The 10,453-nt window shown below is 40.2% G+C and overlaps 1 pseudogene; it reads left to right on the plus strand.

Annotated features, from left to right (window-relative positions):
- The first annotated feature begins 1,597 nt into the window (after positions 1-1,597).
- Positions 1,598-8,374, plus strand: LOC131767812 (ADP-ribosylation factor-related protein 1 pseudogene; annotated as a pseudogene).
- The last annotated feature ends 2,079 nt before the right edge of the window (positions 8,375-10,453 follow it).

Genomic DNA, 10,453 nt, shown 5'->3' on the forward strand with positions numbered 1-10,453 from the left:
TCATCCATTCAAGTTTTATCATGAGATTGCAAGCAACTCAGTTGCATCTTCAGGTTCCACTTCTAATTCCATTTCTCTTGCTATTTCCAACTTGTCTGCGGTTATCTCCTCCAGTGAAGTCTTGAACCCCTCCAAGTCACTCATGAGGGTTAGATCAACTTCATCCCAACTCCTGTTATTGCTGATATTTTGACCTTCACCCATGAATCATGGATTTTCTTAATGACATCTAGAATGGTGAATTCTTTTCAGAAGGTTTTTAATTTACTTTACCCCAGTCCATCAGAGTAACTACTATCTATGGCAGCTATAGTCTTATGAAATATATTGTTAAATCATGAGACCTGAAAATCAAAATCACTCCTTAATCCGTGGGCTGCAGAATGGATATTGTGCTAGCAGGCATGAAAACATTATTCTCATTACACACCTTCATCAGAGCTCTTGGGTGACCAGGTGCATCATCAATGAGCAGTAATATTTTGGAAGGAATCTTTCCTCTGAGCAATAGGTCTCCACAGTGGGTTTCAAATATGTAGTAAACCATGAGGTAAACAGATGTGCTGTCATTCAGGCTTTGTTATTCCATTTATAGAGCACAGGCAGAGTAGATTGAGCATAATTCTGAAGGGCCCTAGGATTTTTCAGAACAAGTGAGCATTGGGTTCAATTTAAAGTCACCAGGTGCATTAGGCCCTAACAAGGGAGTCAGTCTGTCATTTGAAGCTTTTAGGCCAGGAATTAATGTCTCCTCTTTAGCTATAAAAATCCTAGATGGCATCTTCTTCCAATATAAGGCTGTTTTGGCTACACTGAAAATCTGTTATTTGGTGTAGCCATTCATGCAGTAAAGCATACCTTAAATTTTTAGCAACTTAAATATGGTTGGGGTTAGAAGTTTGATAACAGCATCATGTAATATTTGCTCTTTTAAAAAAATCACAGGGCTTCCCTGGTGGCGCAGTGGTTGAGAGTCCGCCTGCCGATGCAGGGGACACGGGTTCATGCCCCGGTCCGCGAAGATCCCACATGCCACAGAGCTGCTAGACCCATGAGCCATGGCCGCTGAGCCTGCACGTCCAGAGCCTGTGCTCCACAACGGGAGGCCACAGCAGTGAGAGGCCCGCGTACCAAAGGAAAAAAAAAAATCACAGAACAATTCTCTACCCTTTCAGTAGACCTTAGTTAAATTGCAAGTAATTTATTTGGAAAAATAAAAAACCAAAAGAACAAAAATAATTCTATATTTGTCTTTCGATATTTTCTTCCTCCTGATGATTTATCTTAGTTTTGTTTTGCTGACTCACCACTTCTTTGAGTGTTGTGACCTTAAGGCAACTACCTTACTGTTTTTTGCTTTTTTGTTTTTAGAAAAATCCAGTCTCTTGGTTAAAGCTCATTCACAGTGGATTATTTTCTTCTTTTCCCCATCAGTTCTCAATACAAATGCAGTACATTTCATAAAATGACAGTACCCACTGCTCTTTTCAACACTTTCAGAAATACATTTAGTGGTATGTTTGTGGATGACAAAATGATGTCAACGCATTTATCCATCTGCCTTTCTAGTAAATTGTAGATCAATGCAGGGCATTTGATGTATACTGTGTACTATAAGTCCTCAACACTTCTGAAAATGGGTTATACCAAAAGCTTTAAGCATGAATTCATGACACTCTATTTAGAATTGGAAATCCACAATTTCAGACTAGCTTATTCTATATTGATCTCCTGTGGAAGAGATATAATGTTTAGAGACTACATTGGCTAGAATGTTCTCTCTTAAAAAACAAGCAGGCTTAATATCACTGATGAACATAGATGCAAAAATCCTCAACAAAATATTAGCAAACAGAATCCAACAGCACATTAAAAGGATCATACACCATGATCAAGTGGGGTTTATCCCAGGAATGCAAGGATTCTTCAATATACGCAAATCAATCAATGTGATACACCATATCAACAAACTGAAGGAGAAAAACCATATGATCATCTCAATAGATGCAGAGAAAGCTTTTGACAAAATTCAACACTCATTTATGATAAAAACCTTGCAGAAAGTGGGCATAGAGGGAACTTTCCTCAACATAATAAAGGCCATATATGACAAACCCACAGCTAGCATCGTTCTCAATGGTGAAAAACTGAAACCATTTCCACTAAGATCAGGAACAAGACAAGGTTGCCCACTCTCACCACTCTTATTCAACATAGTTTTGGAAGTTCTAGCCACAGCAATCAGAGAAGAAAAAGAAATAAAAGGAATCCAAATAGGAAAAGAAGAAGTAAAGCTGTCACTGTTTGCAGATGACATGATACTATACCTAGAGAATCCTAAGGATGCTACCAGAAAACTACTAGAGCTAATCAATGAATTTAGTAAAGTTTCAGGATACAAAATTAATGCACAGAAATCTCTGGCATTCTTATACACTAATGATGAAAAATCTGAGAGTGAAATTAAGAAAACGCTCCCATTTACCATTGCAACAAAAAGAATAAAATATCTAGGAATAAACCTACCTAAGGAGACAAAAGACTTGTATGCAGAAAACTATAAGACACTGATGAAAGAAATTAAAGATGATACAAATAGGTGGAGAAATATACCATGTTCTTGGATTGGAAGAATCAACATTGTGAAAATGACTATACTACCCAAAGCAATCTACCGATTCAATGCAATCCCTATCAAATTACCACTGGCATTTTTTACAGAACTAGAACAAAAAATTTCACAATTTGTATGGAAACACAAAAGACCCCGAATAGCCAAAGCAATCTTGAGAACGAGAAATGGAGCTGGAGGAATTAGGCTCCCTGACTTCAGACTCTACTACAAGGCTACAGTAATCAAGACAATATGGTACTGGCACAAAAACAGAAATATAGATCAATGGAACAGGATAGAGAGCCCAGAGATAAACCCACACACATATGGTCACCTTATCTTTGATAAAGGAGGGAAGGATATACAGTGGAGAAAAGACAGCCTCTTCAATAAGTGGTGCTGGGAAAACTGGACAGCTACATGTAAAAGTATGAAATTAGAACAATCCCTAACACCACACACAAAAATAAACTCAAAATGGGTTAAAGACCTAAATGTAAGGCCAGACACTATCAAACTCTTAGAGGAAAACATAGGCAGAACACTATACGACATAAATCACAGCAAGATCCTTTTTGACCCATCTCCTAGAGAAATGGAAATAAAAACACAAATAAACAGATGGGACCTAATGAAACTTAAAAGCTTTTGCACAGCAAAGGATACCATAAACAAGACCAAAAGACAACCCTCAGAATGGGAGAAAATATTTGCAAATGAAGCAACTGACAAAGGATTAATTTCCAAAATTTATAAGCAACTCATGCAGCTCAATAACAAAAAAACAAACAACCCAATCCAAAAATGGGCAGAAGAACTAAATAGACATTTCTCCAAAGAAGATATACAGATTGCTAACAAACACATGAAAGAATGCTCAACCTCATTAATCATTAGAGAAATGCAAATCAAAACTACAATGAGATATCATCTCACACCAGTCAGATTGGCCATCATCAAAAACTCTAGAAACAATAAATGCTGGAGAGGGTGTGGAGAAAAGGGAACCCTCTTGCACTGCTGGTGGGAATGTAAATTGATACAGCCGCTATGGAGAACAGTATGGAGGTTCCTTAAAAAACTACAAATAGAACTACCATACGACCCAGCAATCCCACTACTGGGAATATACCCTGAGAAAACTATAATTCAGAAAGACTCATGCACCAAAATGTTCATTGCAGCTCTATTTACAATAGCCAGGACATGGAAGCAACCTAAGTGTCCATCAACAGATGAATGGATAAAGAAGATGTGGCACATATATACAATGGAATATTACTCAGCCATAAAAAGAAATGAAACTGAGTTATTTATAATGAGGTGGATGGACCTGGAGTCTGTCATACAGAGTGAAGTAAGTCAGAAGGAGAAAAACAAGTACCGTATGCTAACACATATATATGGACTCTAAGGGAAAAAAATGTCATGAAGAGGTTAGTGGTAGGATGGGAATAAAACACAGACTTACTCGAGCATGGACTTGAGGATATGGGGAGGGGGAGAGGTGGGCTGTGACGAAGTGGGGGAGTGGCAGGGACATATATACACTATCAAGTGTAAATTAGATAGCTGGTGGGAAGCTGCTGCATAGCACAGGGAGATCACCTCTGTGCTGTGTGACCGCCTGGGGGGGTGGGATAGGGAGGGTGGGAGAGAGGGTGATGCAAGAGGGAGGAGATGTGGGAGCATGTGTGTATGTATAACTGATTTAGTTTGTTGTAGAGGGAAAACTAACACACTATTGTAAAACAATTATACTCCAATAAAGATGTTAAAATAAATAAATAAATAAATAAATAAATAAATAAATAAATAAATAAAAAAAAAAAAAAAAAAAAAAAAAAAAAAAAAAAAAAAAAACAAGCAGGCTTCCCTGGTGGCGCAGTGGTTGAGAATCTGTCTGCTAATGCAGGGGACACGGGTTCGAGCCCTGGTCTGGGAGGTTCCCACATGCCGCGGAGCAACTAAGCCCGTGAGCCACAACTACTGAGCTTGCGCGTCTGGAGCCTGTGCTCCGCAACAAGAGAGGCCGCGATAGTGAAAGGCCCGCGCACAGCAATGAAGAGAGGCCCCTGCTTGCCACAACTAGAGAAAGTCCTCACACACAAACAAAGACCCAACACAGCAAAAATAAATTAATTAATTAACAAACTCCTACCCCCAACATCTTCTAAAAAAAAAACCCAAAACAAGTAAACGAATCAAATAGCAAATATCATTTTTTGTTTCAGAAGAACCCTCACAAGTGTTCCTAAGAACAAATAAATAAGACTCATCAAATAGGACTTCTATTTCTACTTCTGTTTATGATGTGTGATATATACATGCATGTATATGTATATATACATACATATATACATATGTCTATATGTATGTATGTATATACCACACACACATATAATTTTGAAGGTGCTGGAGAACTGCTGAAGCACAGAACTTGAGGAGCCAGGTCCTACAGCCACCACATAAGCAGTCCAATAAGCAGCCCTGAGGCCACCATGCTGTAAGAAGCCCAAACTAGACCACATGCAGAATCCATATGGAGGTACTCAAGACTACATGGAGAGGCCCCGAGATTACATGAAGAGCCAGTGCCCAGCTGTTGCAGCTTCCACTGTTCTTGCTTCACATCACTGACTGCAACTTCATGGAATACCCTGAGTTGAACCTTTCCAAATTTTTTACCCACAGAAACTGTGAGAGATAACAAAATGATGATTGTTGTTTCAAGCCACAAAAAGAAAAAACAAAAAGGAAATGGAAAACATACTTCCTTCAGGGAATCTGCCAATTTCTGGAACACAGTGAGAGCCAAAGATTCTGCACAATGGGTCTAGTCAGGGGGCAACTGCAAGGAGGCAGAGAACCCACAGAGAACTTCTGAAAATATCAAGGTGCTGAAGAGACAAAACCTAAGAGTTCAAGACTGCCATGCAGCCAATATTCGAAACTAACAGGTAGGTTTTACATTTTATCAGCTGCTGTTTTCACATAACATGCACAAAAATGGCTAAATGGAAAAAGACGGATCATAGCAAGTATTGGTAAGCATGTGGAGTGACTCAAACTCTCATATGTTTAAAGTGTTACAGACACTTGCACGTCTATTTGGCATTCAATATCTACTAGTGACAAATGTGTATATTCCACTCCTACATATAAACTTGGATATACACTTAGCAGAAACAACTACATATGTTCATGAAAAGGCATGTACACTAGTGCATAGCAGCACTCTCCTTAATAAAGTAAAAAAGGAAACAATTCAAAGGTTCATCACAGCAGAATGAATGAATAAGTGATCTTACATTCATACAATGAAATGCTATGCAGTAATGAGAGTGAATGAACTCCTTCTACATGTAATAGCACAGTTTAATCTTACAAACATTATGTTGATTGAAATAAAGCCAAACACAAAAGAATTCCTTCTTTTTGATTTCATTTATATAAAGCTCAAAAATAGGCAAAACTAATCTATACTGTGAGAAGTTAGGATAATGATTTCCTTGGAAAGCATAGTGACTGGAAGTGGTCATTAGTGGGGTTCTGGGATGCTGCCAATGTTCTATTTCTTGATCAGGTTGCTGGTTATATGGATATTTTCTCTTGGTGAAAATTTATTGAGCTGTACACTTATGATTTGTGCATATCTCTAATAAGCTATATGTCAATAATTATTCTTTTAAAAATAAGATCTTGCTCCTATACTTTCATTGGTTTTCGTTCTGGGAACCCTCCAGGTTTTCAGTGAAGAGCTATGACCTATCCCATCCTGGCTCTGGCAGGCGGAGGAAAAGTAATCATTTTGAAATACATCTGGACCATTCTCTATAACAAAGGCCTGCTCTCCAGGGAAAAAGACTCTACCAGCAACTTACCCTAGGTAGAAGGAAGGGTCTTCACCCAACTCCAACTCCCTCTAGCCTTCCTGTCTCACCTAAGGGGGAAAGAAGAAAGCAAAGAAACACTTATGAAAGTCAAAACCCAGGGACACAGGCCCACTAAATGCCTGACTTTTAATCATAAGAGTATAGATCACTTTTCCACCCACACACCCTACTACCACGCCAACGGGACTCCAGTATAATAACAATAGATAACACTGAAAGAGCTGCAAGGTGCAGACTTTATCTAAGGAGGAATTCTTAGGGAAGCTTCCGAAAACAGGGAGACAAAAACAAATACACTCCAGGAATATGAAGCCAGTGGCACCTATGGCTAGAGCAAACATTAAACACAGACCAACTTCTAGCCAGATTAACATAGAACCTCACACTAAGGGCCTGTTTATAATTCCTATTATCTCATGCCTGACCTTAAACAAACAAAAAAAAAATCACAAGACAAGCTAAAAGGCAAGAAAAAGGAAGATTTCCAGGCTGGACCAATATATATTTTTAATATACAGTATAAACTCTCTCCTGAATAACTGAATTAATCTACTCGATTCAAGGTAATTTTTTTTCATTGGGCATAAGGCTTAGTTATCTGTTTGAGTTATAAATAGTATCAAACTTTTGGAGATTGTAATACTGAATTTAATTAACACATTTTCTGCTAACATGCTGAATAACATTCTTTACCTCAGAGCTCTGTTCAAATGCCACCTCATCAGTGAGTCCTTACATCACTTAAAATAGCAGCACTTCTCCACACTCCTGATCTGTTCCCCCTGTTTATTTTTCTTCATAGCACTAATCTTTCCCCGACACATTATAAATCTTATTCGATTATTATTTCCCTCCCCCCGCTATAACATAAGCTTCACGACGGCTGCTTTGTCCATTACCTCTCCGCAAAGTTCCTATGACAGTTAAGTGTTTGGTAAATACGTTAAGTAAATGAATAAATATACACTCCATCAACATATATTTATAGTGAAATAAAGATACCAGATTATACGATGGTGGCTCACACTGAATTCTTACCGTGTACTCAGAACTGTGTCTGGGAGTCTGGGACGGCCCACGTGCCCGTCAGGCGCAGGGTCAGCGCGTCAGGCGCGCGGTGGCTCCAGGGGCCAGGGGTGGGTGCAGGATGCCAGACCTGTACAAGGACATGCTTCTGAAGGACCGGTACTGCATCCTGGTCCTCGGGCTGGACAATGCCGTGAGGACTACTGTCTTGGAGCGGTGAAAAACCCCGTTTCATAAGAACTCCAAGGGGAGGAGTCTGTCCAAAATCACCACCACCGTGGGTCTAAACATCGGCACTGTGGACGTCGGAAAGGCTCGCCTCCTGCTGTGGGGCTTAGCGGGGGGCAGGAAGAGCTGCAGTCTTTGTGGAACAAGGACCAAGCAGAGGGCCACGGCGTTCTCTATGTCATGGGCTCCACGAGGAGGAGAGACTGTCCGAGTCCGACTGTCCGAGTTGGAGAAGATGGTCACGAGCGAGGCGCTGGGCGGCGTCCCCATCCTGGTGCTGGCCAGCAAGCAGGACGTTGAGACTTGCCTCTGTATCTGCGACATCCAGATTGCGTTCAAGGACTGCACCTCCAAGATAGAGCGGGCGTTACAGCCTGACCCAGGCCTGCTCGACCCTCACAGGCAAGGGAGCTGCGCGAGGGCGTCGGTGAAGTGCGTCGTGCGGAACGTGCGCCGGCCGCCGGGCAGCAGGACGTCACGCAAGCGCAGCCACGCCCTCTGGCGCCCACCGCGCATCCCCAGAGCCGCAGGAGCTCCTGCCCAACCTGCGCCACCCATCCTGGGGCCTGGGGTTTCCTTTCCTTATGGTTTTTCCGTTTGCTTTGTTTAAAAAAAAAAAAAAAAAAAAAAAAGCGTGTTAAACATCTATAGCTTTTACATGGATTACCTTATTTAAGCTTCACAACAACTCTCTATGTAGGTACTATTATCCCTTTTGCAAATGAGAAAGCTAAAGAACAAGAGATAAATTATCTACCATACCCCAGATAATTGAATTTTTTTTTATCTTTTAGAATTTTGTCTAAATTACCAACCTTATAAGTCACAAATGATCGGAACCCACTCAGCCTAAAGAAGGGCCAATATACACATCTCTGAGGGACTCTTTTGAAGGTGTGTCAAACAATCGTGCCATCATCAGACCGTCACCCACATCCAGAGAAGACCAGAAGTTTGGAAAGGGTTTTTTGGAAGTAAAAATAGTTGTCTTTTCAGATAGTCATTACTAGGTTGAAGGATAGGGCTGTGGCTTTTCCCATCTTCCTTTCTTCTGTTTACAACCCTCTTCTCCTCAAGAGCTGTGCTGCCCAAGAGAAGAATCCAGAGATGCCCATCTCATTCCCATATTTGCTAAGCGTTAGAAACTCATAGACCATCCCAAGCTTACTGCACCAATCTGGGGTGCAGTGAGAGAATTCTCAGTAGCTTAACCTGTGTCCTCTGGAGTTTGGGAGCATACACAGACATAGACTCATATATCTATGTCGTATCTGGATAATGCTGAAGTTAGTGAAGCAGCCCCTTACTGCAGGGCCTGAAGGTAGGGAGCCATAAACCGTCACAACTCCCAACAGTTTGCCATGACAGAGCCAGGATGTATCTATGTTGAAGGTCCCCATTTATGAAGGTGGATGGCTGGCTCAGTGGAAGCTCAAAAGTGAGAGACTGTGGAATAAACCCACCAGGTGTAGGGTCTGAGTTGGGCATGACAAGATGTCAGCCAGAGAGGACATCGTTGATATCATTAAACCATGCAGTGCAGAAATCCCGACAGCTCTGCCAAAGAATGAAATGCAGCACAAGCTGGCATTTGCATGTCTGTCCCAGAGCAGGCATTGACAACCTATCAACAGTAGCCAAGAGAAAATAAAATTGCAGGACCAAAGAAGTAAAAAGTAAATTAAAAGCTTACACTTTGGTTCTAATCTCTTTTCTCCTTCACTGTAATGCTTCACATTTCTTTCATGTCAGGTAAGAGGGAGGAGGAATAAATGAATAGGCCCTCCACTAATTCAAGACCACAAGCCCAGGTCAGCGTAGTTAGGATAGGGAAGGGAGTTGCTTTTAAAAATTGGATTAAGATGTAAGTCATGTTGTAGTCTGTTGTGGAACTTATAACACATAAACTCCTTTTAATTGAAAGTTCTCAGGAAGCTATGACATCTGTCTTCCCTTCTTCATCAAGGAATGAAGAAGACTAGATCAAACCAAACAGGTTGAAAGCAATAGTGAAGAAAAATTAAACTTTCCTGCTTGTACCCTACCAAGATTGGATTATTCTGTAAACATGTTACAATGATAGCACTCATACTTTATCTAGCCTTAATATATCCAAAAATAAATAATTAAAAAGGAATATAACATAATCCTCATGATCTCTAAAAACACTGAAATATGGCAAAATCTGGACTAAGAATCCATTTCCTATTTTGGTACCAAGGCTGTAGATTTGTAGTGTCAGTCCTGGCATAAATGGGTTATTTTTGACACAGATTCCACAGTTAATCTCAGTGAACCAGTTTGCATCTGCCCCAACAGCAATATGTGGAATCCGAAATATGTGGTAAAGACCAACACAACAAAATAGAGAAGACACAGTGTATCTAATCTGCTAAGATACCATAAGATTATCAAGATTATGTATGAAGGTTATGTATGATTATGTATTACGTATGATTATGTATGAAGGGATAGCAAAACACCTACTTAGACAACAACATAATAACTACAATCATTGATTGAGTGATGTCAGTCACCGTACAAAGTACTTTTCTTAGCTCATTTAATCCTATCAACCCATGAGGTAGGTTCATTATCTTTCCCATATATTTAAATATGAGGAAACTGAGGCATAGGGAAATTTAAAAACTTGTTTGTCATCAAGCTATTAGATGGCAGATAGGACTTG

Source organism: Kogia breviceps, chromosome 13, assembly GCF_026419965.1.
Source record: "Kogia breviceps isolate mKogBre1 chromosome 13, mKogBre1 haplotype 1, whole genome shotgun sequence".
NCBI lineage: Eukaryota > Metazoa > Chordata > Mammalia > Artiodactyla > Physeteridae > Kogia > Kogia breviceps.